This window comes from Rousettus aegyptiacus, unplaced genomic scaffold (assembly GCF_014176215.1).
Source record: "Rousettus aegyptiacus isolate mRouAeg1 unplaced genomic scaffold, mRouAeg1.p scaffold_m13_p_7, whole genome shotgun sequence".
NCBI classification, from domain to species: domain Eukaryota; kingdom Metazoa; phylum Chordata; class Mammalia; order Chiroptera; family Pteropodidae; genus Rousettus; species Rousettus aegyptiacus.
Window position 1 is genome coordinate 73,197,676 of NW_023416310.1, and position 27,936 is coordinate 73,225,611.

The 27,936-nt window shown below is 56.7% G+C and overlaps 1 protein-coding gene across 1 annotated transcript in view; it reads right to left on the bottom strand.

Moving 5' to 3' along the window:
- Positions 1–22,868, bottom strand: part of CPLX2 (complexin 2) — a 70,967-nt gene extending 48,099 nt beyond the window's left edge. Inside the window, exons 1-2 of the mRNA XM_016155141.2 lie at positions 22,624–22,868; positions 11,906–11,986 (exon numbers count right to left, since the gene is read on the bottom strand). The gene's annotated coding sequence lies outside the window, so the exon portion shown is untranslated. The remainder of the gene's footprint in view (positions 1–11,905; positions 11,987–22,623) is intronic.
- Between the last annotated feature and the right edge of the window lie 5,068 nt (positions 22,869–27,936).

The following is a 27,936-nucleotide window of genomic DNA, read 5'->3' on the forward strand; positions in this document are numbered from 1 at the left end:
ACTCAGTAGGGGCTCAATGCATTAAAAAAAATAAATTAGTATTTGAAGTAAATTAATGTCCAGATAAAAAGTACACTCAGGATGTGAATTAGAGCGGCAGGGAGCTGGAGAGGGGGAGACGAGACGAGGCGCAGAGACAGAGGGGGGCGCACGGAGAAGGGGGGGTGAGGCAGGGCGGCGTGGGCAAGGACAGGGCGGGGGTGCCCGGGAGGGAGACGGGACAGAGTCCCGGACGTCACGATCTGGGCGACGCGACTGGAGTTCGGCCGAACCGAACTGGTGTCGTGCGGCGGGGGTAGCGCTGGGAGAGGATCCCGGCTGCTCCGAATCGAGTCGAGTCGGAGGGGAAAACCTATGCCATGGGTGGGGGAGGCCGACGCACCAGGGGAGAGTTCCTGGGGCCCCTCTCGCTGCCCCCTGGGGCAGGACGGGCGAGACAGAGAGCTGGCGGAGCCGAGGGAGTGGGCGGACTCGGCCACGAGGAAGGGGGGGGCAAAATCACTGGAGGTCGGCAGTGGCCAGGACCTTCTGGTGCCACATCCTGGGACCCCCCACCCCCTCACCATGCTGGCTGAGGCGCAGCCCTTCTCTCCAGGAGCCGAGTTTGGAGGGCAAACCAGAGAACACACCCTTGCAGATAGTGGGCCCGTGAGCTTCCCCTCTGGTCCAGGGCGGGAGGTTGACCAGCTGTCCCTCCCCATCACAGCTCTGCCTGTCATCATTTCTGTGGCCCTGAGCGCCATCCAAAGCGAGCCCATTCATCGTATCCACCTCCTCGCTTCGTATGCATCTCTCTCCCCACAGGGGAGACCCCGCGAGGAGAGAGACCCCGTGGGTGTCCCAGTGCCCAGCAGGGCGCCTGGAGCGCTCGCCGCGGGCTGAGCGGTTTAGTGAATGGACGGACAGGCAGGCTGGCGGCGCGAGGGGGGTGTGTGGTGGCCCTGGGGGCGTCGCTTCGCGGTGGCATTGACAAGCACCTTACCGAGCAGGGCTCCCAAAATAAAGGCGTCTGGGCTCCGAGCTGAGAGCCCTTGAGAGGAGAAAGGCCCTTCTGGGGCTAATTGTGTGGCTGTCAGCTTGAGAGCAGCAGCTGCGGGGAGCGCGCCTGGGGGAGGGGCGCTTCCTGCCCCCGCCACACCTGCGGCTGGCAGCGAGGAGGAAGCCCCACCGGGGCCCTGCAGAGCTGCCGAGACGCAGGGATGCGGCCTCTGCTGCCCGGCACGGGAGGAGCCCAGGGCCTGGGCCCCCCAGCCCTGGAAGTGTGGGGGGCGGGGGGAGCCCGTGCCAACTAAAACCGGGGTGCTTTGCGCGGGGCACTGGACTGGCTTCCCAGGCTCTGAAGAAGGGGTGACTGAAGAGGACAGGGAGCCTCAGGCCCCGGGGCTAAAGCGACTGGTCTAGGGACGCACAGCTAGTGGTGAGTGGTGCGGGGCGGGCTCTGCTGCGCGGTGGCCGAGCCCCGCCCCCCGCGCCGCCCCCATCTGCGGGCAGCCAGTGCCATGCCCCCATGGCGGGCGGGGTGCTCACCTCCGCCGCCGCCGGGGCTGTGGGGGAGATTCAGGGGAGATTCGGACAGAGCGAGGGGAAGAAGGAGGAAGACAGGACACAGAGGAAGCGTTTCCTCCTGTGCGAGGGAGTGAGACGGAGTCCTTGGCGCTGTTTCCCACGCGTTCTTTCTGTCCCCGTGCTCCGTTCCTTCCCACCCTTCCTGCCCTGGCCTGACACGGACGCGCGGTGACCCCAGCCCCCACGCCTGGCCTCCTCCCCCAGCTCCACCCGTGAGAACCTGGGCAAGTCGTTTCCCTTCTCAGCCCGGTCACCCCATCTGTGAGGCGCTGGTGACAGTTGTGGCCTCTCAGGGAGGCTGCGAGGATTCGAGGCCGCAGAGGGGGAGCCGGAGCTTAGCGCCCGAGCGGGATGCCGCTGCGTTCGCGGGGGCCCCGGAGTCCCCGCCTCTGAACCCCGAGACGACCTTCTAAAGTGAAATGCGGACTTCGTCCCTGCCTTTTCCAGGACGTGACCAAGCACTTCCGAAAGATGATGTCCCAGTGGCCCGTAGGCACCTCACTAGTGACCAGGGGAACGCACCTGGGAACAGTGAGCCCCGCGCGGTGGCCCCGCGGCCAAGGTGGAAAAGACAGAAAACGCGGGTGTTGGTGAGGCCCCGGCGCTGGCCGTGGCACAGGGCGCGAGCCAGGGCCGCCGCTGCGGGAAAACGCGTCTGACCTCCCCGCCTGCGCGGCGTGAGCCCGGCAGGAAGGCCCCCACGGCCCCCGAAGACGCGCGTGAGCATCTCCGCGGCGGCGCTTTGCCCAGGGGCCCCGCGCTGGGCCCGGCTCGGGCGCCACCAGCACCGGGAGCGGGTCCGTGCGCCTCGGTTCCGTCACGCCGCGGAGCGGAGTTCACAGCACGCGCGTCCCACGCCCGAGCGCGGCGCCGTGCGGGAGTCTCAAGCGAGGAGCGGAGCGAGAGGCGCGGACGCGCGAGACGCGGACGCGGGAGACCGCACCGCGCGCTCTGCAGACGCACGCCCACTCACACTGGGGTCAGGCGCGGGGGTGCTGGTTCCTTTGAGGGGAGGCGTGACCGAGAAAGGGAGCAAAGGGCTTTCCGGGACCCTAGGCAGTTTCTGTTTCTTGATCTGGGGCTGGTGCCTGGGATGTTTACGTCGTGAGAACTCATTGGGCTGTGAACCTAGGGGATCAGCACTTGTGTGAACGTGGGTTATCTTTCAATACACCTTTTCTGCCCCCTCCCCCTCCCGCCGCCTTTCTCCAGCTCCCCCTAGCCTGGGACAGGGTCCCAGCGCCACTGGCTTCATTCAAGACCCTCTGCTGCCTGCTCTGGCCCCGTTATCATTCCGGGCCTAAGAAACAGCCCGTAGCTCGGCCCTCCCTCCCCCACAAGCCAGGCTGCTTGTCACTTCCGTGCCTTGCCCCACGGGCACTTCCTTCTCTCCATTTTTGTCTGCCTCCTCTTCCTTTCCTAAACACCGCAACCCCAGGCGGGCCAGGTACCCCTCCCCTGAGCTCCCTTTGTGTCAACAACCCCCATGTGGCTTTTTTTATTATTACCACAAGCCTGCTTCACTCCTCCAAGCGCAGGGCCAATGGCTGAGTCATTTCTCTGTCCCCAGGGCTCGGCATAGGGCCTAGCATGGCAGACAAACAGTAAGTGTTTGTAGAATGAATGAAAAGAACCTATTCTCGGTTTGAGCTCCTGTTTCCCTCTCTGCAGCTTCCCTCATTCCATCCTTTCTGTTGGGACCTCCGTCATTATCTTGCGACAGTCTCTCAGAGGTTTTTCCTCTCTGAGATAAGTGTCTCCAGGCCTGATCCTGTCCCCCGCGTGGTAGATTTCTCTGTCTCCTCTCTGTGAACTGGAAATGGACACCTGTCCCCCTGCCCTGAACCCCTCACCCCCTTCATTCTCACCACACTCAGGTCCCGCAGACAGCTTCTGCAGGCCCAGGCAGTGATTGACCCATCACTGTGGGGGGGGGGGCAGGCACCTGTCCCTCAAACCCTGCTCCTAGGGCATCAGATCCTCTCACCGCGAGCACCGCACCGAGCGCCACGGGAGTTTGAAGGTGGAGCAGGATGCTCGGGCGCGGGGGTGGGGTCGGGCGTAGCGAGCTTCTCATCACCAGAGGCATGCAAATGGGAGCCTGCTGACTGCAGTCAGGGGAAGTAGGCGGGAAGTCAGTCTCAGTCCCTCCAACCCAGTGGGCCATAGGAAGAGAAGCAACATCCATCAAGGACCTTCTGTGCACAAACAAGGACCTCCGAACCTATACTCTTACAGACTTTGCACAACTGCCCTGGGAGCAAGATGTTATCATTGTCCCATTTCAGAGACGATGGAACCGAGTCGCAGAGAAGTGAAGGGTCTTGCTAGAAATTTGAAGTATTAGGAAAGAGCTAGAATTTGAACGTGGGTCTTTCTGGCCCCAGACTCGCCCTCTCTCCAGAGCCTGACTAAGACCCTGGGATTCTGTTCCAAGGGAGCTTCTGCTCTTGCGCTGTGCCCAGCGGAGCACAGGCCAGTGCCTCGGTGCCGCCTGCGGGGGCCCCTGACTCATCACCGGCCAGGGGCACGGCCTGGGCTGATGACAAGGCCAGAGCTCCTGAGCTCAGTGGCATTCAGTCACAGAGACCCCTGGAGCAGCTGCGTCAGCCCCAGCTCACCGTGGACCTCGGACGAAGTGCCGAGCAGCCGGCTGGTGGTTCCACGCCTCCTGGGCCGCTCCTTGGCCTTTGACCTCTCTTTTCCATCAACTTGACTTCCACTTCCTAGTTTTTACTGATTGGAAAACTAAGGAAAGGGGGAAAGATCGAGCTAGTGAACTTCTCTCGCCACTCCTTTTGCACTGTTCTAGAAACCGTGAGTTACACCGGCAAATTCAGAGGTCTCGTGGTTACCCGCGAATGCTGGGTCCTGGCAGCCTGTGCCCCATCCCCGACATCCTGGGTCCACCTGTTGGCCCCCCGAGCGCCCCAGCACTGCCAGCGGCAGCCTACGGTCTGTGCTGCTGAGCCACCGACCCCGCGAGTCCCCATGCTCTCCGCTCACGTCATTTCTAGCCCCTCGTGACGAGATAGGCCACGGTCCTGGCCCACGGGCTGTGCAGAGAGCCAACGCGTCACTTCTCCACGGCGGCGTTGAAGGGCGGGCGGGAGTCCTCCACTCGCTGTCCTCTCCCGCCTCCTAACGGCGGAGCCGGCCTGGATCCCTGAGTTACTGCCTGGGAGCGAGCGGCCCGGAGAGCCGCCAGCCCCACAGGGGACGGTACACGGGGGAGGCGCAAGCCTTCGTTGTGTGAAGCCACAGACACTTCAGGACTGATTTGTCACCATTACATACGCCAACCTAGCTGTCTTGACAAATGCTATTCCTACAGTCCCCCTTTGCAAGGCCACAGTGCCTCGGGTCAGGGCCTAGACATGATAAGACGTGACGGGCACCCGCCAGGAGGCACAGTTAAAGAGCAGCAGAGGACAACAAACGCGCTTTTATAATGCAGAGTGTGGGAGGAAATCAGGAGTCTGTGGACATCCAGGGACAGGGGGAAAAGCAGAGGGAGGGGCAATCTGGAAGGCCTCCTGGAGGAAGTGACTTTTCAGCTGAGTTGTGGTAGATGAATAGACGCCGGTTCACCTATTATAAACCGGTGGTATGTATTGTTTGGTCAGCATAATACTGAAATTTTTTTTCTCCTGATAATTGACAATATTTAAAAATGAAGTCTCACGTAAACATCTGGATTTGGAACTTCATTTAAAATAACATCAGGATATCGATCGACGCTGGGCCGTGTGCCTATATGAAAACGGTCGGGTGCAGCTGGTAGTGGCCGTCCCTTTAGACAGGTCGCCAGTTTCCTCATGCGTTTGTTCCCTGCCAGGCCTGCAGACATTTGGGTCTGCAAATGTCTCTGAGTGAGTCAGTTCTCCTTAGACTTGCTCAACCTGGCAGACCCTTTTCAGCCATGGGGACAAGGACCAAACTTGTCCGGCCAGAGGTGTCCTCTAACCCACTGGAAGGGCCAGGAGCCCCTCACCAACCCCCTTGTCTAGAGCTGACTACTGGCCCAAGACTAGGACGATGGCCCTGGTCCAGCCAGGGTGGGAGAAAGGAAGCCCCAGGGGCAATCCCGGAGAGTCAGGCCCAGGGGACGGCACTGCCTGGCCTCCCGTGGCTCCTCAGACCAGACATTGGCTGGTCCGGGCTGCCCAACATCCATTCCTCTTCCTTTCTGTAACATTCCCTCGATTTTCATCTGGGAACCCCACCTTAGTGTTGAGGGGAGGCTAATCAAACCTGTGTGCCCTCCGCTAGTCAAGGGAAGGACACGGGACCTAAGCCAGGCCAGCTGGTGTCCCTCCTGGGGCCGTGAATCATGAGCGGGGTGACGGGAGGGAGGGAAGATGGTTGGGGCTGACACGTCTCAGAGGGGAGCCGTGACGAAACTGGCCTCAGCTCCTGCGCCCAGAGCCGTGGTTGGCTCTGGTTCTGGTCCTTTCCTGAGCCCGGTCACCAGCCTGCCCTTTGATTCTGGTGCTGTCTGAGGACCTCTCAGTAACCCCGCTCATGTGTGAGTGGGGCAGATGTGGCTTCTGTTGCTTGTCCCCACACACTGCAACTCATGCGCAGCTCCTCCCCAGGCTGGTGTGAACTGTTCGGGTTCACACCGTATTCCCCTGAATGCCAAGCTCGCACAGGCTGCAGGCTCAGGCCTTATCTGTTCATGACCCTCAGCTTCTCCCCCCACCTCCTGGAGTCACCGGGTTGCCGTCTGCAGGCCCGGCCTCACCAGAAACCAGAGGCTGGGGGTCTCTTCCTCTGGGGTGGCAGTGACCATACTGATGGCGGCCGAGCCACTCCCCTGGTCTCTGTATTCCCAGCGCAGTTGGAGGCTCTGGGTCACCTGGCCAGCAGGCTGGCCCCTTTTTAGGATGGGGCCGCCTTTGTGCTCCTAGGACAAGGCATTCCCCAAAGCCTATGGCTGAGCCTGGGGACACCGTGCTTTGGGCCCAGCATGGATCCCTCGCAGTACCTCAGCAGGCTGGCTTCTCCCCGGCCGGGCACCACTCTTATCTGGTCTCTGCACGTACTTCCTGTTTGTGCTATTATCCACTTTATAGTGAGCAAAAGCGACAGACTCTCTTTTTCACCTTTCATGCATATGTGAAAAGGGAACTTAAGATCAGTCTCACAAACAGGAAACCTGTGTCATGTTCTATAAATGGAAGGAAAGGGCAAAGTAAATACACGGAAAAGACATCATTACTCAGCTGCAGCTAGGTACCGCTGCCAGCCGGGGGCTGGGCCTCCCCGTGGGAGAGGAAGACCAGCCGGTGCGAGGGGCGTCAGGGAGGCGCTCCCCTCCGGTCGAGACTTCCTCCCCGACATGACCGCTGAACCGAGGCCGCTCCTGCCCAGTGGTATTTCACCTGCGCCTGAGTAAGTCTGCAGACAATCACCGATGGTTGACGTTTGCTCTGTGGAAAGTGCTGGCTCGGCAGCCTCTGCCTGCTCCGGGACCCTGCGGCCAGCTGCCCACACGGACCTGCCCACTGCTGCCCATGCGGACCTGCCCACTGCTGCCCACCTGGACTTGGCCACTGCTGCCCACATGGACTGCCCACTGCTGCCCATGCGGACCTGCCCACTGCTGCCCACACGGACCTGCCCACTGCTGCCCGCCCGGACTTGGCCACTGCTGCCCGCTCGGGCCTGCCCACTGCTGCCCGTACCATGCCCTCCACATATTGTCTTCCAGACGGACCAGACCCAGGCAGCCACTTTGTCCCAGCGGGTGAGCTCGATTCTAGGTCCAGCCATCTCGGGAAGTTAGAATGCAGAGAAGGCCGCAGGCGCTACCCTTTCCGAGCCCTTCCTAAGTGGCAGACACCGATGGGTGTTTTACGCAGACCATCTCATCCCCGCCCCCACATTTCAGTCATTCGTATCCCACCTTCATGATTTCTGCCATTTCACTACTGTTCGTTTATTTAGTATTTTCTTTAAACTGATTCGCCTTTTAAAAAGCACAGAATTTTATTTCAAGAGAAAACGCTCTATTATTTTCATAGATCACAGAGTCTGGTGCACTGCTTATGTTTTCCTAACGTGCGTCAATCGCGAGCTCGTAAAATAACAACTGTTGGTCCGCACGCTCCCCCAAACCACTGTGCACGCCATCAGTCACACGCGCGCCGGCCTGTGGGAGACATCGCGGCACCTTAGTTAACGCTCGCACGGTCCTGGAAAGAGGTCAAAGATGAGAACGCAGAGGCTCAAAGGGGGAGCCTACGACCCTCCCCCCAAACCCGGAGACCGTCCCCCACCGACCGTCCCAAAGGGCCCTGCTCTGCCAGGGAGAGAAGAATCTGTGGCCCTAAAAACATGGAACGATCCCAGCAGAGTTCCACTAAGGTCTCGAGATCCCTAAGGGACTTCGGCCTGTGGTGCCCACCGGGACTCCCAGCCTGAAGCCCCCCTGATGGAAAGGCCGAGAGCTGAATCCAGTCTGACTAAATGCCTAGGCTCTTTCAACAGGAGTGCTTTCCAAATGCATTTATTTTTTTAAATCTGAAAGATCTTTTAAAGATGAAAATGTGTGTGGAAATGCAATATGTAAAAGGGATCGAATTGGAGCTTTTAAAATGTAAATGGGGTTATTGAGTCAAGAGCTTCTTTTTTGGGAACTTCCAGTTGCCCGAACCCATCCTGCAATGGCGTTAAGAACCCATCTGAGAAGGCCGGGACTCTGGGGAGTGTCGTTTTAAACCCACAGTGCACCAACCTGTCCCTTGACTCCATTTAGTCTGACTTTCCCTGTGAGCCTGACACCTGAGGGCCAACTTCTGGGTCTGTGTTATCTTTTTCTGGCTGGATATCTCTACCTTGGACCTTTGCCATGTTGAAATCTTGAAATTTTCCATCTCGCCATCTTGGAATCTTCCGTTGGCATTGTAAGCCTTCCTCTGCCCTCATTATTCATTCACTGTCCACTGATGTCTACCCTGTACCGAGATTTTCAGACGGCACGAGAAGGGCTAGACACGGTGCCCGCGAGGGGTTCCAAACCCACCACGGGAGGCAGACAGGGCCTAATGCGAGAAGTGTCTGCACAGGTCCCGCTCACTGAACCTCGCCGTCTCTCCTCAGCTCCGCCTCTCGCAGGCGCCCGGTTGCTTCCTGAGATGGGGCCAGTCACGGGCCCCCAGTGGTTCTGGCTGCCCTTCACGGTGGCATGCCAGAGGGCCTTGTCCACTCTCCCCGCTGTGGTTCCTGGGTCACTGCTCCTTCCAGCAGCTAATGCCCGATCTAAGTCCGGAGTCAGACCCCCAAATCCTCAGTCGGACAGGAACACCAACTGTTGACTGTGCCAGCATCGACAGTTGGGACTCTGCCTGGCTTCTGGCCTCAGTCTGCTCTCTGCCCTCATGGTGGAGTCCATGACCCGCCCCCCCAAGCCTAGAGACCATGCCCCACTGAAGCGAGTATCCCCAGAGAGCCCTTCTCTGCCAGGAAGAGAAGAATCTGTCACTCCAAAAATACAGAAGAATCCTGGCAGAGAGTCCCAGCGAGTCTGAAACATTCCTAAAGGCCATTCAGCTCTCTGGCACCCCCTGACCGAGCCGAGCCGAGATCACCATGCTTTTTCCTCAGTCCTGGCTATGGCCCTGGTCCTCTCTGAGATAATCCCACCTTTGAAAGCCCCAAATGTCCCCAGAACATCACTCTCCTGTGCTTTGGGGCAGATCCGAGTTAAGCTTGAGTTCCAGGAAGCTTCTCCTTGGTAGGCCCGAGAGTTGGGTCCATTAGCAAATTCAAAACAACTCAAATCAATTCAAGCCAAGTCAAGCCGACCCAAGTCAGCTCGACTCAACATATACTTCCTGGGCATCCATCTCTTTGTCTGCTCCACAGTCCCTGAGCCTAGCTCTAGTTTTTGAAGGGATAGAATCTAACAGATAACAACACATGATCTTTACTCTCATGGAGTTTTCTGTTTTGAACTTAGGTTCCAGACTCAAACTTTTCCTTGAGCTGAGGAACCCTTTGCATAAGGGGCTGGAGAAAGTCCATCCGGCAGCCTGATTCCTGGGGTCCACTCCCCAGGACTTCTCATATTACCCTCCTGGAGTTGTCTCTCTTCAAGACTTCAGACTGCAGTCAATTTGCCCCTCACCCTTTAGGATCTGCTTCAGTTCATATGAGTCCTGAGCCATTCATTCATTCATTCATTCATTCACAAACCTGCACTGAGCACTTATTATGTGCCAGACACCTCATAGAAATCATCTCATTTAATTTTCACAGCAATCAGTGTGAATGCAGAACCAGTACGTGGCCAGCTAGGATTCAACCCAGCCCTAATTCCAAAAGCCCGTGATCTTTCCATTTCATTCTACCTTTTCTGAGGACAATTCGGTAAAATCCATAATAAAGGATAGAGATCACCAAACGCTTAAGCAAACATTCTATGTGGAAGGGAATAATAGATGATTAAATATTTTACATAAGGTGAAATCCCACCTGACCGGTTTATTAGAATTCTTTGAGAAGCGAACTGTATAGGGAGATAAAGGGTGGCTCTCACAAAGAACCTTTGTCAAGTTCCTATCCCAAAGCCTATTAATAAAATCGATTCATTATAGAGTTGGGCAGAGGTGGGTGGTGAGTGGGAGGGAGTCTATTTTTGCATCGATAGAGAACTGGCTTAGAGACAAGAAAGACAAGGGGGAAATAAACGGGTGCTTTTTCAAATGGAGAACTAGGGTTCCCCAGAAAGTGGTCCTGAGTTCTGTCTTATGTAACACCTGGTGGACATGCATCGAGCGCCAACGCATGCAGGTCCTGCATTAAGCACGGGGGATACCGGAACCAGCCAGACTCAACCCCCCTTCTCCGGAAGCCCAAACAAAGAAGTGCTCAGTGACACCCCCAAGTTTTCAGAGGACAGGAGGCTCCTCAGTTGGTGGAAATGGCAGGACACGGGATGAGACCGAAGAAGGTGGCGGCGGCAAGGGAAAGAGCCTGGGGCGGCGGTCAGAAGATTGGAGCTCTAGGGTCAGCGGCGTCGCCGACTGGCTGTGTCACACGGGGCGAGTCCTTTCCCCCTCTGGGTCTCGGTTTTCCCTCCTGCACGATGAACAACAGACTTGCCTAGGTGACCCGTAAGGGCGCGGCGCTCTGCGTGGAGGACGGCGGCTTGCAACAGGACCTGGTTATCATTTCCTGAGGCCAAAACGTCCCCTTCTGTCGCCGCGCTGTGATGGGGGGCCATCCCCTCTCATTGCGAGCAGGGAGGATGAGGCAGAGCCACGAGGTCCGTGGGGCTCGGAGCCCAGCCTGGAATCCCTCGGTGGCGTTCTCTACGGGTGACTCAGCGTCATAAATAGCTCCCATCTGGATGAGCAGCGATATCTATAGCGATCAAGCGATCTCTACATCCACACACACTCTCTCTCTGTGCAAATATGTGGCTCACTGTATGCTAAATACGAGGTGGCCTGGAGACGGCCCTCCTCTTAAAAGACTATTTGGTACGAAACTCAAGACTGTTTATTTAAAGAAACAAGTTTACAACTCCGCACGCTGGATTGCTGGGAGTGGGTGGCGGGGAAGAGGCGATGGAGACGCGGGCACGCTGGCCGTGCTCCGAGCCTGCGGGCCGCCGGGGGGCGGCACTGCGGCTGCCCGCGCCGCCTTCAGCCTCCCGGGCCCGGCCGCAGCAGGAGGGGGCGGCGGACGCCACACACGCCGCAGCAGGAGGGGGCGGCGGACGCCACACACGAGAGATACTCGCTCAGATGCTCGAGATGCTCGAGATGCTCGAGGCGCTGGGGCGGGGGCGTGGGGGGTGCCCAGCCACAGTTCAGCAGGGGGAGCATAGGAGCTGGGAGGGACCAGGGAGCCAGGGTCCAGCCCCGCTCTGCCCCGCCATTGATCTTGGGCGCTTCCTTAGTTCACTCATTCATTCGTCAAACACGTACCAAGCACCTGCAAGGTGCATCCACTTGGGGATACAGACAAGGAAGAGTGGGACCGAATTCGGGCTTAGCCACCTAGCAGCTCTATGTCTTAATGCAAGTCCTTGTCCCCCGTCTGAACTTTAGTTTCCTCATCTGTGAACTGGGGATAATAATATCCAACTAAAGTTGTTTTTCTTTTTTTTGGGGGGGGGGACATCATTGAATAAGATAACACACAGGAAGTGCTCCTCTGTCGTAAACAGCTCTAAAAATGCATGCTCACCCCATTCCACCACATTGTCTAATTGATCCATCTCAGTCCCACATAAGAGTGTTCTTGGCGATCGTGGAGAGAAAACGTCATCATGACCCGTTCACCAGGAGTCGGGGGTTATGAACACCGCCGGGGGTTCCCTTACCTTTGCTTCCTGGCCGAGCTGGGGTGCGGGGGCCTTCAGCCAGTGAGCAGAGCGGAGAGCATACCAGAGACGCACAGCTTCCTGGAGGGGAAGAGAGAGCGTTGGGGGTGAGGGGAGAGAGCTGGGGGAGCGGGCTCCCTGAACGGGCCCCGAACCCCAGACCCTCGCCGCTGCGGGCCCCAGCACGGGGGCGGGCAGGACGGGGACGTCCGCTGCTCTCCTGGCAGCAGCTGCCCGCCTCGCTCGCCAGGTCAGGCACCGCTGACCACACTGCTCTCTGGCCCGCACGTGGCGTCTGGTGGGGCCGATGGGTGGGACTTACTGTGTGAGTCACGTCGGGCTTTGGACTCCGGCTTGGGGGAGCCCGTTACATCTCTCTGAGCCTCAGTGTCCGTGTGTGTAAAACGGGGCCGCCAACAGCACCGACCTCCTCCGTGAGGCGGCGTCTAAGTGCCTGTTGTCATTATCATCGGTGGCGCCGAATCGGGTGGTGTCTGCGAAACTGTCTACTGCGTCGGATGCCCTCGAGCTCCAGGTACCGTCCCCTGCTTTCTGCGGGAGGCACCGGCCTTCCCGGAAAGGCGGGGGGGGGGGGGTTGGGTCCGACGCGCCTGTTGCCACAGCCTTGGCCAGGGCCTGACACCGAGCTGGCACCCGGGGCTGTTGGTTGGCTGAGCGATGCCCGAGAGTGAGCTGTCCCGCCGTCGTCAGGATTAGCGAGGTCCACGTCGCGCTCCCATCGCGTGGGCGAGACCGCAGGCGCGGGGCTGGCCTGCTCGGTGTCCCGCAGGCGTGGACGGGGACCCAGATCAGAACCTCCGGTCCTTGCCTGTCCCGCCCTGCCCCATCAGGGCCTCTCAGCAGGGTGCCGAGGCCCGAGACGTGTGGGCCTGGGGGCCAGCGTGCAGCCTGGCTGTTTCCTCCCCTTCCGCTCGGCAGTCCTGCTCTTCCTGGCGGACGGAAGGAAGCGAAGGTTCTTATCTCGCTTACAGAGGTGGGGGCCGAGGGTTTGGCCCAGAGATGGTTCGGGGAAGCAGGGTTCTAACCAATGAGCCAACGCGAAGTCCTTCATGTTGCTTCCTGGGCCACCCTGGGGAGCCCAGCACCAAGCCCCGGGTCTCAGCTGCTCCCAGGCACCATTGCTTCCTAAGAGAGTCTCCTCCACCCCATCCCACTGCTCAGCACGGGCTCGGCGAGGCAGGGCCCCGGCACTTAGCAGGGCTTGATGACTGTGTGTAGAGCGAGGGAACGGATGAGGGAAGGCCTGGCCGACCGACCGCGCCAGGCCGTGTTCCAAACGCTGGTGGGGCCGCAGTGAGAAGGGCAGGCGTGGGAGCTGACGGTGTTTGATTCAAAGCCAGCAGCTGGGCTGGCGACAGGGCGGACGTTACTGCTTTCTGACTGGCCAGGTGCGGGGCTGAGGAGGGGGTTCACGTGAGCAGAGCCTGCTGACTGCCCGGGGGGTGGGGGGCGCTTGGAGCACATGGCAGCCACCCTGGACTCAGGCAGGGTCCTCTGGGCCCTGGGTCGGGAGGCCGACCTTTAAGAAGGCAAGACGAGGAAGGTGGGCCGTGCCGTTAAGAGTTTGAGGTCGACCTCCCGCTGAGGCCCAAACAGCCATCAAGGCGCCTGGCATGGAGCAGGGACTGACTGCGTTTTGTTCAATGAACACAGGGCGGGAAGAGCGGGCGTCAGGATGACTCAGGTCTGGAGGCTAGTGGGAATCGGGAGTGTTAACGATCAGAGTTATTACACTCGAACGGGACTTGTGCTGTTCAGAGGGCGGCTATCCTTCCCGCCGGTGAGCACGGTCAGCGCACGCTCGCTGCCGAGCACTCAGTGCCGGGCGCTGGCGGTGTCAGCACGAATGACAGGGCTCGGGGGCACTTCTGCGTGCGTGCAGTGAGCCGGGCCCTTCACACCCACGGTCTCGAACACCCCCATTAGCCTGGCGAGGCCACGGTCACGGTCCTCATCTCAGGGAGGCTCGGAGCGGTCTTGAGCTTGCACAGCTGGACCCCGGTCTGGCTCCAGGAGTGAGCTGTAAAAAGCTCACGGCCTCGTGGGGACGCAGACAGGAAAGCGGACCGTGGGGAACAGCGCGGCATCCACGTGGACGCAGCTCAGAGGTGCCACACCGCCAGGGGGCAGCGGGGAGGGCTTCCCTGCGAAGGCGCTTCTGGGAGCTGGGAGGGCCGAGGGGCTGGAAGGGCTCCCCGGGGAGAAGACACGGCATCTGCAGGGCATGGAGGAAGCGTGGGGAACGCGGTTTGGCTGGAGCCTCGGGCAGAAAGACGGACGTTGCCGGGGCCAGTTACGGGGCTTCAGAGGGGCGTGGGCTGTTAACAGGGCTCGGCTTTGTGTTCTGGGGAACTCCTTGGGACAGGGCAGGGTGGGAGGATGGGAGGAGCAGGTAGCAGGACTTGTGCTGGCTGAGCTGTGGGGTAGAGGAGAATCAGACTCAGCCTCGTGGCTCGGAGGGTGCGCGGAGAGTGGAGATGGCCATGGTGGCAGGTCCTGGTCTCTGCCCCAGCCCCGGCTCTAGCCAAGGCCTCCGCTGCCACCTGACTGCTCCCAAACCGTGTCCTAGCAACCTCGCAGCCCTCACCTTGGCAACGCCAGCTTTTGTACTCTCGTCCTCTGATTGGCCTGCAAGGGAAGGTGGAGCTGGGACGCTTCCTGTCCACTAGACCTGCCCAGGGAACCGGCCCCGCCCCCCAGGCCCCCTGCATGCAGACGGAGGAGGCTAGCCAGCCAGAGGAGGGAGGTGTGTCCGGACATTGGACAGGACTCTGAACTGGGAGACCAGCAAGCTGGGTTCTGAACCCAGGGCTGGCTCTCCATCTGAGTGATCTTGGATGAGTCTTTTCCCCTCCGGGGCCTCAGTTTCCCCTTCTGTAAATGAGGAGGCTGGACAACTCCGTCTCTAGAACCCCATATTCTCTCAGTCCATCTTGACCTTTCCGCTTGGGTGCTCTGTTGCTGGCACAGGTTTTAGCACCGGACTCCAGGGGCTTCTTCCCTCTTTGGCGCAGACAAGGTCACTTCGCCTCTCTGAGCCTAGATTTTCTCCCCTCTGCACAATGAGTGTATCTCACGCTATCCCACCCAAAGTGTTATCGGAGTCATTCGAAATGGTCTAAAGAAAGTGCTTTGTAAACGATCAAGCGCTACAGAGAGGTCGCCCATTCCGCCGCGTGGTTCATGGAGCCCCGTCCTGGCTTCGCCCCCGCCAGCAGCAGGGAGCATTTTCCGAACGCCGACTGCGGGCCGGGCACTGGGCCGCGGGCTCCACTCACATCGTCTTGTTTCCTCTTCACCTTGCCGCAGTGCCAGGCGCTCGCTCTCACTCCCACTTTCCGGAGGAACAGATCGAGGCCCCGTGTGGTTTCACACAGAAGCGGCTCCTCCAGGCGCCTTGGCCTCACGACGCGGCCATTTAGAATTTAGCCAGGTGGCCGTCTCAGGGTCTCGGGTCTTGCCTCTCGCTTGAAGTCAGGCCGTCACTCAGGGTTCGGTGGGCGGAGGGGCAGCGCTTACTGAGTGCCCATCCTCTGTGCGCGAAGAACTGACCGGCGTCTCAGCCTTGATGCGCACGCCCGTCCCAGGGTTAAAGTTCAGATTCCGGTCCAGGGGTCTGGGGCACCGCCGACATCCTGCATTTCTCATAAGCTCCAGGAGGTGCTGATGTTGCTGGCCTGCGGACCACCCTTTGAGGAGCTAGAGGACGTCGGGTGTCATCTTGAGACGTGGTCTTCTTTGCCCTGGAGTCGCCGATGGGGAAACCGAGGCTGGAGGGGCCGTGCGCCTTCCTCAGGGCCCCGCAGCGCACTAGGGGTAGGGTTGGACCTGGTCCCACTGACACTGACCGCAGGCCAAGCGCCACCTCCTGGCCGCGTGGCGCTTCTGTCCCCACAGCCGTGGTGGGCGGCGGACTCTGAGGCCCCGATGGGACCCGTTCCTTACTTTCGGTTTGTCCTGAGTGAGCAGCTCCAGTGCCGGCGGCCGGTGGGTGGGACCAGCCCCTGGCCCGGAAGCGCCCCTGCCACTGGGGGACCATCTCAGGGTCAAGATTAGATGCCGCGCAGGTGTGACTCACCCCCTTCGCCTCACCCTCGCCCTGGTCTTTTTGGAATCCTGTCTTTATTTGAAAAATTTGATATTTTTTTCATCATGGTTTTTTTTTTTTTTTTGCATTAATGTTTTATTAAATCGCGCCAAATGTTTACCTCGATGACCGAGTTTCTAGCATCCCCTGCATTCTGCATCTGAGGCAGATGCCTCTCTCCCTTGCGTCACCCCAGCTGCAGCTGGCCCTATGTCTTCTCTGCTCCCCGCCACCCGCCTGACGGCGTCAGGTGCCGCCGGCCGTGCGTACAGCCTTCCCCCCACCCCCCCGCCCCCACCCCCCCGGCAGCCGGCCAGCCAGCGGATTTGCGTCCCAGCGGGGGAACCCATCACTGTGCTTGTCCGTTGGCTGACCTACTCTAGAGATGGCAGTAGGGACTCACGGGCCCAAAGTGGGGTCCAGGGGATCGCTCTGACCTGGGCTTTGCCCATCAGGCCCCTTGCCAGTGGGGCGACTGAGGGAAGTGACTCAATCGCAGTTTAGATTGTGACGACACCCTCCACTTCGCCCAGCCGTCAAGGCCTCCCCGGCTCCGGCCCCTTCAGCCCCTCTGCCCTGGTCCCCACCACCTTCGCCCTCCCACACTTCGTCTCTGAGACTCGTTAGGCTTCTTCCTACCCCAGGACCTCTGCACTGTCTGCCCGGATACTTGTCCTGTGGCCAGCGGCTCCTTCCGATCCAGACGTCAGCTTCCGTCTGCTGACATCTCCCCTGTCCGCCTCACGTGAACAGCCCCTGTTCTCCTTTGCACACACCCCTCTTTTCTTTCTTTCCTAGCGCTTATACGACTTGATGAAATTATTTGTTTACGCACTGTGTTCGGCCTCCCCACGAGAACGCGCGCTCAGTGAGAGCGCAGACCGTGTCTTATTCGTCAGCGTGGCCCATCTGAGGTGCTCAACCTCAGGGGCCAATGAGCCATACCGGGCGGGGGCCTCAGCTTTCACATTTGTCAAGTGGGATGACCCCCCGAACCCCACGTTGTCAGAATCAAAAGCAAAATGACCCCGTGGGGCTGGCAGTATTCTTCCCCATTTTATAGATCGTGAACTTGAGGTTCAGAGAAACGGTGGGACTTGCCCCAAGCCGCCCGGCCAGGAAGTCCTTTCTGGTTCGGAGGCATGCCTGGCCCCGCGCCTCGCTCCGAGCAGGCACCCGGCCCCGTGGAAGCTGGGCTGGAGTTGCTCTGGGTCCCTGGCCATCTGCCGCTTGAACTGTAAGACCTCGCTTGCCTGCTTGGCTGCCACGGCTTCCCGATGCGTCCAAGACGGGAATTCTAATGGCTGGTTTTGTGCAGCACAAAGGCCTGCCTCTTGCCAATGTCGAGATACATTTTCTCCGCGTCAGCAATTACCGCCGAACGTCTGGGGAACGGTTTTCATCTTCCAGGCACTTTACCAAGATTAACTCCTGAACCTGATGCAGCAGTGCTTGTCGTAGCCTGAGGGGGGGGGGGAGTCTGGAGGAGTGTGGGCGGCAGGGCCTTTTGTCACAGAAGCTGGGGTTCAGAAGGTCTTGAGTCCCCAAGTCAACATCTCTAGGCGTTTGGTTTATTTTCCTGAGAGCGGTTTTACCGCTGTCCAAAATGCAGAGACTTTCTTGAGGATTCAAAGTTTCTGATTTTTCCTGCCCTTTTTGGTCACTGATTCAGCTATGTATTCCTAAGTTATTTACTGAGAACACCGGGGGTGCTCTTCTAACCCCGAGGAGGCAATGCAGGAACAAAATGTGCACTGCCTTGGCCCCCTGCAATACCGGGCCGGCAGGGGGGCCAGACCACAGCGTTCTGACAGTAACCGGCTGTGTGGCTGTGGGCAGGAGCCTTCCTTCTCCAGGCCTTTGGGTTTCGGCTTCCTCTCCATCCCTGATCTCCCGTCTTAAAAGCCTCTCATGGCCCCCAGTTGCTTACAGAGCAAGATGGGCATCTCTGGCCTGGGCTTCAAGGCCCCTCAGAGCCGGGCTCTGCGCACGCTCCCTGCTCCCCCACTGCGTTTTGCTCCGTCTCCATGTAACCGATACGTCACTTTCCAAGTGCTAGGCACCAAGCACTTCACAAGTTTTGACTCGTTTAATCCTCACAGGAGCCCCTCGAAATATAAGTATTACGATTCTCATAGTCTCCGTTTTAAAGATGAGGATACCGGGACGCAGAGCGCGAAGGGACGCGCCTGCGTCCACGCCGCTGCTAAGTGGCGCGGCTGGGCTCTGAACCCAGGCGGCCCGGCTTCCGGCCCACGCGCCCCGCCGTTGCTGGGCTTCCTCTCTGTCTGCCCCGGCCTCTCTCCTTCCTTTACCAGGGACAAGGCAGCAGCCCACTCCCGTGCGGCCTTCCCTGACGGCTCCCAGGCGGGATGACGTCTCCCGGTCTCTGTGTTCCTACGACGCCGTGCACACCCTCAGCACGGCGGCCCTCCCCACGGGGTAATGCCGATCTGATCATGTCTTGTCTCCTCTGCTGGATACCGAGCACCTGGGCAGGTGGGGGAGGCTGTGTCGTACCCTCCGTGCCCCTCCGCGCCCAGCCCAGCATCCCAGATCATCCACGCAGCAACCAGAGACACCTTTTAAAACCAAATCCAGGTTTTGTCACTCCCTGGCTCAAAACTATCTAGTAACAATTCATTGAATTTAGAATAAGGTCCCATTTTCTGACCATGGCCTAGAAGGCACCGTGTGGTCTGACCCCTGCCTCCTCCTCACCCTCATCTACTGCCGCTCTCGGCCCCGCTCACTCTGCTCCAGCCACACTGGCCTCGCGCCTGTCCCCAGACAGTCCCTGCTCACATTAGGGCCCCTGCCAGAGCCATTTCCTCTGCCTGGAATGTTCCGTCCTGACTTCTTCTTGTCATTCGGGCCCCCGTTCCATGTCACCATTTCAGACAGACCTACCCTGTCTGTCTGTATGCTCCCATGCTTTCATATTTACCTTTTAATCGTTATCAGTGACTGTGTGTACCCTGAGCCTGTAAGCCACGTGGGAAGCAGGGATCTGGGGCGTCCCGGTCAGCACCCCGAACAGTGCCCGACACAGAATAGCCACGCAAGGAGTGTTGGAGGAAGAGTAGATGCTGACCAATATCCCTTTGGGAGTCTGCTTATTTCTCTTCAACTAGGCCCAGGTGATACGATATGATATATGATATGATATAATATGTAATACACAAATCAGTCTCATCTTAGGCTAAAAACTGGGATAATTTCACAAGCTGAAATTCGCGAGCTTGATCAACTTCCTATGTCTTGACTATACTCGGAATCCCGGGAGTAAGGCAGCTCTATAGACCGTTCTCCGCTGACTTCACCAGGGGTGCTTAGAACGCCTTCCCTATGTTTCGATTTGTCCACCTAAGGCTCAGGGAAACTTGTGAGACGCTGCCTTCCCCATTTTGCAGGCAGAGACATCCCCGAAAAGCAAAAATGCTGACTTGAAAAGTGCCCGGAGCCCGAGGGAAACACACATGCCCGTCACAGCCGACACGCTCCATCAGTACCAGGAGACACTTCATGCTCCAGAAAGGCACGCGAGCTCTGAGTCCTGCCAGGGCCTGGGCCAAACGCGACTCGTGGGACACCTCCAAGGAGTGGGTCTGCGGCTGGGAGGCAGGTGCAGGCAAATTCAGCGCAAATAGGGAAAAAGAGGCATCTGGCTGAGGCGAGCAGGATGGGCAGAAATCCACGGAAATGAGGTCTGGCTGTCTGACTGCAGAGCCTTTGCTCATGAGAACCGCGGGGCCAGCTGGGAGATTTGTTTAGTGGCCGGAATACAGGTACCTCCGTCATCGACTTTCTTCAAAAGGATACGGAAGGGAAAGGTGTCAAGGTGTCTCCAAGACCAGCTGCCCCACTTCCCCCTTCCCCTTCCAGGAAAGGATATGGCATCCCGAGTTTATGGGCCAAGAAACGCTAAGGTCTAATCTTCCAGGCACGTGGTGGACTGAAAAGAACTCTAGATTGTGAGTTCAAGGGTCTCGGCTCTGGTCTCAGCACTGTGGAACTCTGGGTAAATTTCTCTCCATTTCTGACCTTTGCCTTTCTCATCTGTAAAACATGGCTATTGGGTTAGGTGATTTCCAAACCAACAATTTCCTTGATTTCAAGCCTTCTATCCCTATGAGCGTATGGCTCAGATTACTTTGAAAGTGAAGTTCTCACTTTTTTCTTTTTCTTTATAGGGCTTCATTTGTCTTTTGGTCAGCCTTGCAAATAATCGCTGGCCTCTGGCCACAGTGTAGGTAGTAGAGATAAACAGCCTGGCTTGGTAAAACCTGTCGAGGGTTGATATACCTTTTTTTTTTTTTCTTTCTTTCTTGAAATTGTTTCTCTAATGCCCATGGTTTGTCACCATAGCGTGGCCTTTCTTAAGACCTTCTGCTTGGGATGAGAATGTTCAGAAGAGATCAGGAGGGAAAGGCATGATTTGAGTTAATGGCATAACATTTGAATGGCAGAAGTTGTTATTGATGTTAAAAACTCTTCTGCACTAAATGACACGATGTCTTGGGTTTGCTTCAGAATAAGTGTGTGTGTGTGTGTGTGTGTGTGCGTGTGTGTGTGTGAGATGAGAGTGGGTGTGGGTATGGATGAAACAAAATTGGCCAATTGTTAAAGCTGGATGATATGGGGGTTTGTTATACTATATTTTTATCTATTTAAAAAAAAAAATGTTTGAAACATTTCACCACAAAAGGCCCCGCGGAGACTGGCTCCAGCCTTTCTCTCCACTCTCGTTTCGCAGTCCCCATGCGAGTACCCTCGGGTACAGCGACACCACCCCGGCGGCTGTGATTTCACACCTTCGGGCCTTTCCAAACAGCTCTCCCTTCTTCGACTGTCCTTCGACACCCCAGCACGTGCGCCCCCACAGCCTGGCGTACACACCTCGGTTACAGCACTCGTCACCTCATCTTGCAGCTGCTTTGTTTTCAGCTTCCTCGGCTGGTCCGTGTCCACCTGAGGACGCTTCCCTGTCTCCCCAGCGCACAGCCAGTGAGTGCCCGGCGCACGAGAGGTCCTCAGCACATGTTTACAGAGGCAGTAATAGCGGGACCGGCTGCTCCCATTTTTCGAGCACTGACTGCGGGCCGGGTGCTACCCTAATCTTATGATACTGATCTTTAATTAAATTTTCACCACACATGAACAATCGTAACCCCTCTTCTCAGAAGGCCCCTTGCCCAAGGTCATGTGCTAACGAGCCACGGAGCTGAGAGACCTGTACTCGGCATGGAAACCACTCGGCTCTGCTCCCTGAGTCTGAGATTTTAAAAGTCTTCTCTATGAGGGTTACACAACAGGCTCAGGATTTTGGGAGCCGGGGCTTAAGGCTCAATGCTGCTCCTAAATTGCTTGGTGACCTCAGGCAAATCACCTCTGCCCCCTAGGCGCAGTCTCCTGGTGAGCAGGGCAGTGCTCCAAAGAGTCACGTGACCCGGGGCCCTCCCAGCTTCAGCTCACAGAGAAAAGGTTTCCTCTTCCACGTTTGGTTTTCCACCTCAGAACTGGCGCCCTTGTTTGGGAAGCTCTCGGCTTCTCACACTTCGTCAGCCTCTTTCCTTGCTCGTTGCCAGGCTTCCTTCACGACCTGCTGCGGCTCCCCCCACCCTCCTCTTTCCTCGCACCTTCGCTCTGGGGGTAGGGGCAGAAACCCGGGCAGGATGGAGGGGGAGCCTGTGGCCGCCCGCTCCTGCGGCTTCCCTGCGGTGCCTCGGCCCCCTCCCCCGCGGAACTCAGCCTCACACTTTCTAGGGATGTTCCGGAGACAGCCAGAGTCAGTGATCGCAGCTGCTAGCCTGGGGCATCTGTGTCGGGCTCTCCTGAAAGTCCGTGGTCCTGAGCTAGGTGGAGGCGGGGGTCCGGAAGGAGGAGTGGGTGGCGCACACCTTGCTCCTAGCTCAGGGCCAGCTCGCCCAGCTGGAGCCCGAGACCCTCTGCGCCCGTGTCCCCTCCCACCCGCTTTCCGACTTCCAGCTGGGACCCGCCATTGCACGGCCAGGCCTTGGCGAACTGCAGACCCAAGCCAGAGGCGCGCGACTGCGACTAGGCCCCCTGCCCCAGCTCTCCTGACGCTGCTGTGCGGGAAGCCGAAATCCCCCCGAGCGAAGCAAACGCCCACCCCCCGAGCACGGCGGGAGGCCGCAGCCCCTCGGCTCTGCTTTGTTCGCGGCTCGCCAGCCAGCGGGCGGGTGGCAAGCGCTGTCCGCCGCCGCGGTGCTGACGCGGGGAGCGGCGCCCGCGGGGGCGAGGGGACTGTCCTGGGCGGCCGTGGCGCTGAGCACGGCCCCGGGGAGCCGAGGAGCCGGCCCGGCGGCCGCTGTCCGCCTCTGCAGTGCTGACCCGCGGCCGGGACCCGGGGGGCCGCGGGAGCTGTCCCCGAGGTGGTGCTGAAGCGAGAGGGAGCCCGCGGCGCCCTCCGCCTCGCCCCGGAAGAGCCGGCGGCGGCGGAGAGCTGCCGGGAGCAGGGCGGAGGGCCGGGGAGCCTCCCTCGGCGAGCTCCGCGGCGCAGGGCCTGTGGCCAGGGTCTCTCCAGCGAACCCGCTCGGCGGAGGACGCGGCGCCTCAGCCGCGGGGAGCGAGCGCGCGTTCTACGAACCTGTTGGAGGCTGCAGCTCCTCCGCGGCCGACCTGGGCGCCCGGGACCGAGATTCTGGCGCGCCTCTCTCTCCCCCTCTTGCTGGACTCCTCTGCGGAGGCGCTCCCTCCCGCCTGGGCTAGCACATGTGCATGCGGGGGGTGCCGAGCCCCTCTTCTGTCCGCTGATTGTCAGCCCAGCTGCAGGGCACAGAGCTGAGAGGCCTCCCCCAAGGGCAGACCTGCTCCCAGGGAGACCCAAGCTTCCTGAGAAAGGAGGCGGGGGCTGGCAACCAGGAGGAGAGAAGGCGCCAGCAGAGGTGTCTGTGAAACCAGGGGGGAGACGTGGGGGAGTTCCCCATGCAGTCAGTTCTTACCTGAAGTTTGAGGACTTAGGGTCCTGCTTGCTACTTAAGGAACAAAGGGCATCTGTCTTGGAAATCTCTCTCCTTCCCTCTCCAATAACTAAATGCAAGTCTTGTACCTGCTTTGTTGCAAACTCCACTCCCTGCTCTAACTGCCTCAAATTCCTCCTTCCTGCCCACCATCTCCCATGCCCTAGAGAGAGCATTCTAACCCCTCTCTCTATATAACGCACCTATAATAAGATGCAAAGTCTTTGGTCTCTCAGTAGGCAGACCCAGCCCTCCTCTCCAGCTGTGTTCTTGGCAGGACAGATGACCACTCATTCCTAGTAGGTTCATATCAGTACCTTAGCACCTGCTGCTCCTTTTGGCTGGAATGTTTTTTTTTTTTTTTCCTCATCACTTTTGCTTTATCTTCTAGTTAAAGTATCCTCGGTCTCAATGAAAATTTCCCTGATCCCTAAGGCACTGTCAATCACTCCCTCCTCTAAGCTCCCTCTCCGTTACAGCCCTCTGCCGTGCATCTATATCCTTGGTTACGGGGCTCATAAAACTGGTTCTGTATTTTATTTTTCTCTGTATCCTTCACTCCTAGCATGATGACACGCAGTAGATGTTGAATTACATCTGCTTAATGAATGTGCATGCGAGAAGCAGAGGTCCGAATAACGTCTTCATTCAATTGCTCATTTGATCTCTATATATTTTTGAAATCACAGCCTGCCAAGCCCCACGCGGCAGCGTCCCCGCTGAACCCTCCCGTGTCATCATGACTAACTATCTCCTGACTCAGTAATTCTACCTACAGCGAGCGACCTCCATTTTGTACTAAGCTGCTTGGTACAAAAATTTTTTAAAATAAATTTTTTTTTTTTTTTTTTTTTTTTGCTGTTTTCTCTACTTGGGAACCTCATGACCTCAATCTCCACATGGCTCAACCCTTCTTGTCCTTTGGATTTGGGCTCAAATGTCACCTCCTAAAGACACCTTCTATGACCACACTGTCTAATGATTGCCCCCCCCCCCATTAGGCCATAACATTGCCTGCCCGCTGCATTTTTTTCTGAGTAATTATTATTCTCTGAAATTATTTTATATACATGTTTACTTATTTACCATTGACTTTTCCTTCGGCTAGGTTGAAACTATCCGGGATAAGGATCATGTCTGCCTTGCTCACTGCTGCGTTCTCAGTGATGAGCATAGTGAGAGGAACTCCCTCTCAGCAGTGTGTTCATCCGAAGTCTCTCTCTCAGGGCATTGTGAAATCTTCTGTTAGGTACAAGTCGACTAAGAATGTTTCAAGAAAGAGGGCCACACTGATATTTCATGGAGTAAGGGAGAAGAGGAAGCGGAGACTCACAGATGTGTGGCCGTGTGATGACAGGCCTGAATCACAGCTCCCTGTCACCCTGGATGGAACACCATAGCAACAGCTCACTTCTCCACACCCTGCGAAGCACATCCACATCCGTCATCTCATTTGGTACTCATAACAACCTGATAGGGCAGGTATTATTCTCCTCAGCATCAAAAACATCCGAGGCCAGAAGAGGCAGACCGACCTGACCAAGATCACACAGCTTGTAGGAGATGACACCTTTCCTGGTCCTGCGTGCTGGGGATCTAGAACCAAGTCGTAGCTCCTGCCTTCCACAATTTCACATTAGTAAGAGACACAGACATGGAAACAATGGGTCATAACACAATTTCACAAATACTCAGTGTTTATTCTCAACTCGGAGGTGGGTGGGGTGGGGAAGAAATGGATAGGCCGCCAGGGTCAGAATCGATCGAGATCCTTTCAGATAACAATTAGAACTTGTCCATTGCTTCCCAGGTGTCAGATCCTATATGAAATGTTATACACGCTTTGTCTCGGCTCATCATTCCTGCCTATTTCTGTCCCCATTTTGCAGAGGTAATAGAACCTTAGGGAGTTTAAGTGCATTGGCCAAGGTCACAAAGCTGGTCAACAGCTGAGCAGGGACTTACTCTTTGTCTGGCTCAAAGCCTGTGCTCTTGACCAGCGTGCTCCCCAGACCCACTGCATCTGGATGTCTGGTGAGTGAGGAGGGGGCGTGACTGGGTTTTGAAGACGATTCTCAGGTCATTCTATTCTTTAGCCTCTATTGAGAAACACTCATGTAGAGTGCGGTGAAGGGTGGGGAAGGACGGTGAACACCGCCTGCGCGGAGGCCTCGGAGAGGGCTGGGACTGGACCTTCAAGGATTAAGTGGGAATTTCCAGGCAGGCAGAAGGTAGAGAGCATTTCAGACAGAGGAAACAGACTATTCGAGGGCCTTTGGGTGCAGAGATGAAGGGGCTGTGAGTGGCGTGGTGCGGGTGGAGTGTGAGGCCGACGTACGGGGGAGGGGAGGGGAAGTGAGGCTGGCATTCGGTTTGGACCTGGCCGTGTGCCTTTATCCTGCAGGCAGTGGTGGCCCATTGAAAGGCAACAACAGCTCAGAGTTCACAGCCACCGTCATCATCACCTTGATCATCACGCAGTAGCAACACTGGGCCAGTCCTTTACAGGTCGCAAAGTGCTTTCTACTAGCAGAGACCGGGGCTGACGTGCCACAGGGCCACCATGCCCGTGGGCGTGTCCAGCAGAGACCCTGGAGCGGTGTAGGCGCTCGGTCAGTATTTACTGAGGAGGGAGACATCGGAGGAGTCTAGTTTAGAGGCTGCTGCAATAACTCAGGTAGGAGGGAAGTGAGGAGAAGCATCGCTTAATCCAAGGGTGCGGAGTTCTTTGAACGACTGACCCTGGGAAGTGAAAGCCTACGGCCCCTACTTCCAAGCACCTGGGGGAGATTGGGATTTAGCTGTCCAAAATGGTTGCTACATAATTTCAACAGTTTTCCCCTCCAACATACAGAAAAGCATATTGTCACCCAGGTGGCCCACAAGCCAAGCCAGTATTTCCTCTCTTGTATGCACTCAATGTCTTTCGGCTCCTGGGTTTTGGTCCTGATGGTCTCTATTATGTGGTGGTGATATTATATGCCGTCATTTGTTTCAGCGTTTCACTATGCTAATGAAACTCAGTCTTGGCTGGAGAACTAAGATCCACCTTCTGTTTCTCCACCCCTCTGGAATTCCACGTGGACCTTGATAATGGCTGACTTGCAGACAGCTGACTTATTTCTTGTATCGGCCCCCTTTAAAACTCATGACATACGTTAAGCCCATGGGGGTAGGTACGACTCTTATCCCCACTTTACAGATGAAGACAAAGGAAGTCAAGAGACTTGCCCAAGGTCGCACCCTGGCAGAGGCAGTCTTCAAACCTCAGCCGTTTGACTTAAGTCCGCAGGCTCCAACACTATACTTGATTGCCTCCCAGATAAAAAAAAAAAATCTTTCTCTTCGGTTTCCTCCCAGACCTCTGTGAGCCTGGACCAATAATTTCATCTCGGAGAGCCTCAGTTTCCTCTTCCGTAAAGTGGGGATAAAAATAGCAAACGAAGAATGTTGTTGGGGGAAATAAATGAGATAAAGTATGAAAGAATCTCGATGGTACTGGTTCCTTTCCTGGTTTTCCTCATCTGGACCAGTGGCCTCACACCTACCTAGCTGCTTGGGTCACAACCCCAGGGACCACTGTCGGGTTCTCCCTTTCCCTCAGCATCCAGTCCATCAGCCAGTCCATCAAGCTCTTCCACCAAAATGCATCCCGAATTAGCGGACTTCTCTACTTCTGCGCTGCATCCCCTCTCAGCCACACCGTCGGAATCGCCCGTCCGGGTTGCTACTGCGGCTTCTCAACTGGTCCCTCTGGTTCCACTCTTGCTTCCCAAAGTGATTTTTTAAATGTATATCCCATGCGGAAAAGAACACAAATTATGTGAACAGTTCAATTATCACGAAGCAAGCACAGCAGTGCAACCAGCACCCAGACAGTGAACTGGAAGATGATGAGTCTCCATCATGGAACCCCAGTTACTATTCCCTACCTTACGTCTGTCTCCTCACGGGTACCCACAGTTCCTGAGACCGCAGGCTGCAGCGTTGCTGGTGTATGAGAGCGAGCAGTATGGATTCTTCTGTGTTTGGCTTCTTTGGCTCAGTATCACATTGTGAGAGCCATTCGCGTTCCTACCTGGGTCAGCAATGTTTCACTTTTCATTACTGTGCAGTATTCCACTGTATGACTATTTCTCGATTTGTTGATGGATTTTTGGGTTGTTTCCAAATTTTGTATTGATCTTTGGATACAAGACTTTTTGTTGGGCATATTCCCAGGAGTGAAGTAAGTGGGTAAGGCACGCGTACGAAAAGTCAGCTTTAGAAAATACTTCCAAACACTTCTACAAATACCGGAGACCAATTTGCACTCCCATAAGCTGTGAATGAGGGTTCTCGTTGTTCACTAACGCTTGGTATTGTCAATATGTTTTTACTATTAGCCATTCTACGTAGGTAGTGAGTATGTATTCATTTTAATTTGAATTTACATGATGACTAAGAAAGTACTTTCTCACATGTTTAATGACTATTTGGAAAACTTCTTTTGTGAAGAGCTCATTCATGTCTTTTGTCAATTTTTCTATTGTGACATCCGCCCTTTTTTTTTTATTGATTTGTAGGAATTCTTTATATATTTTGGAGAGAAAACCTTTGAGGCTGTATATATTATAAACATTTTCTCCCAGCCCAGGGCTGGCTCTTTCTCTTTGTTGACAGTGTCTTTTGATGAAAAAAAGTTGCTATTTTATAGTAGTTCAATTTATTATATATTTTTTTCTTTATGGTTAGTGCTTTCTGTGTTCTATGTAAGAAATTGTTGTCTAGCCAACGTGATGGATACATTCTCCTTGTTATCTTTTATAATCTTTATTTTTTTTTTACCTTTTGTATTTATATTTACAATCTACATAAAGTTGATTTTGGTGTGTAGGATGAAGTAGGGGTTAAGATGAGTTTTTTCGACTCTGTGGCTACCCTTACCGACACAGTCCCAT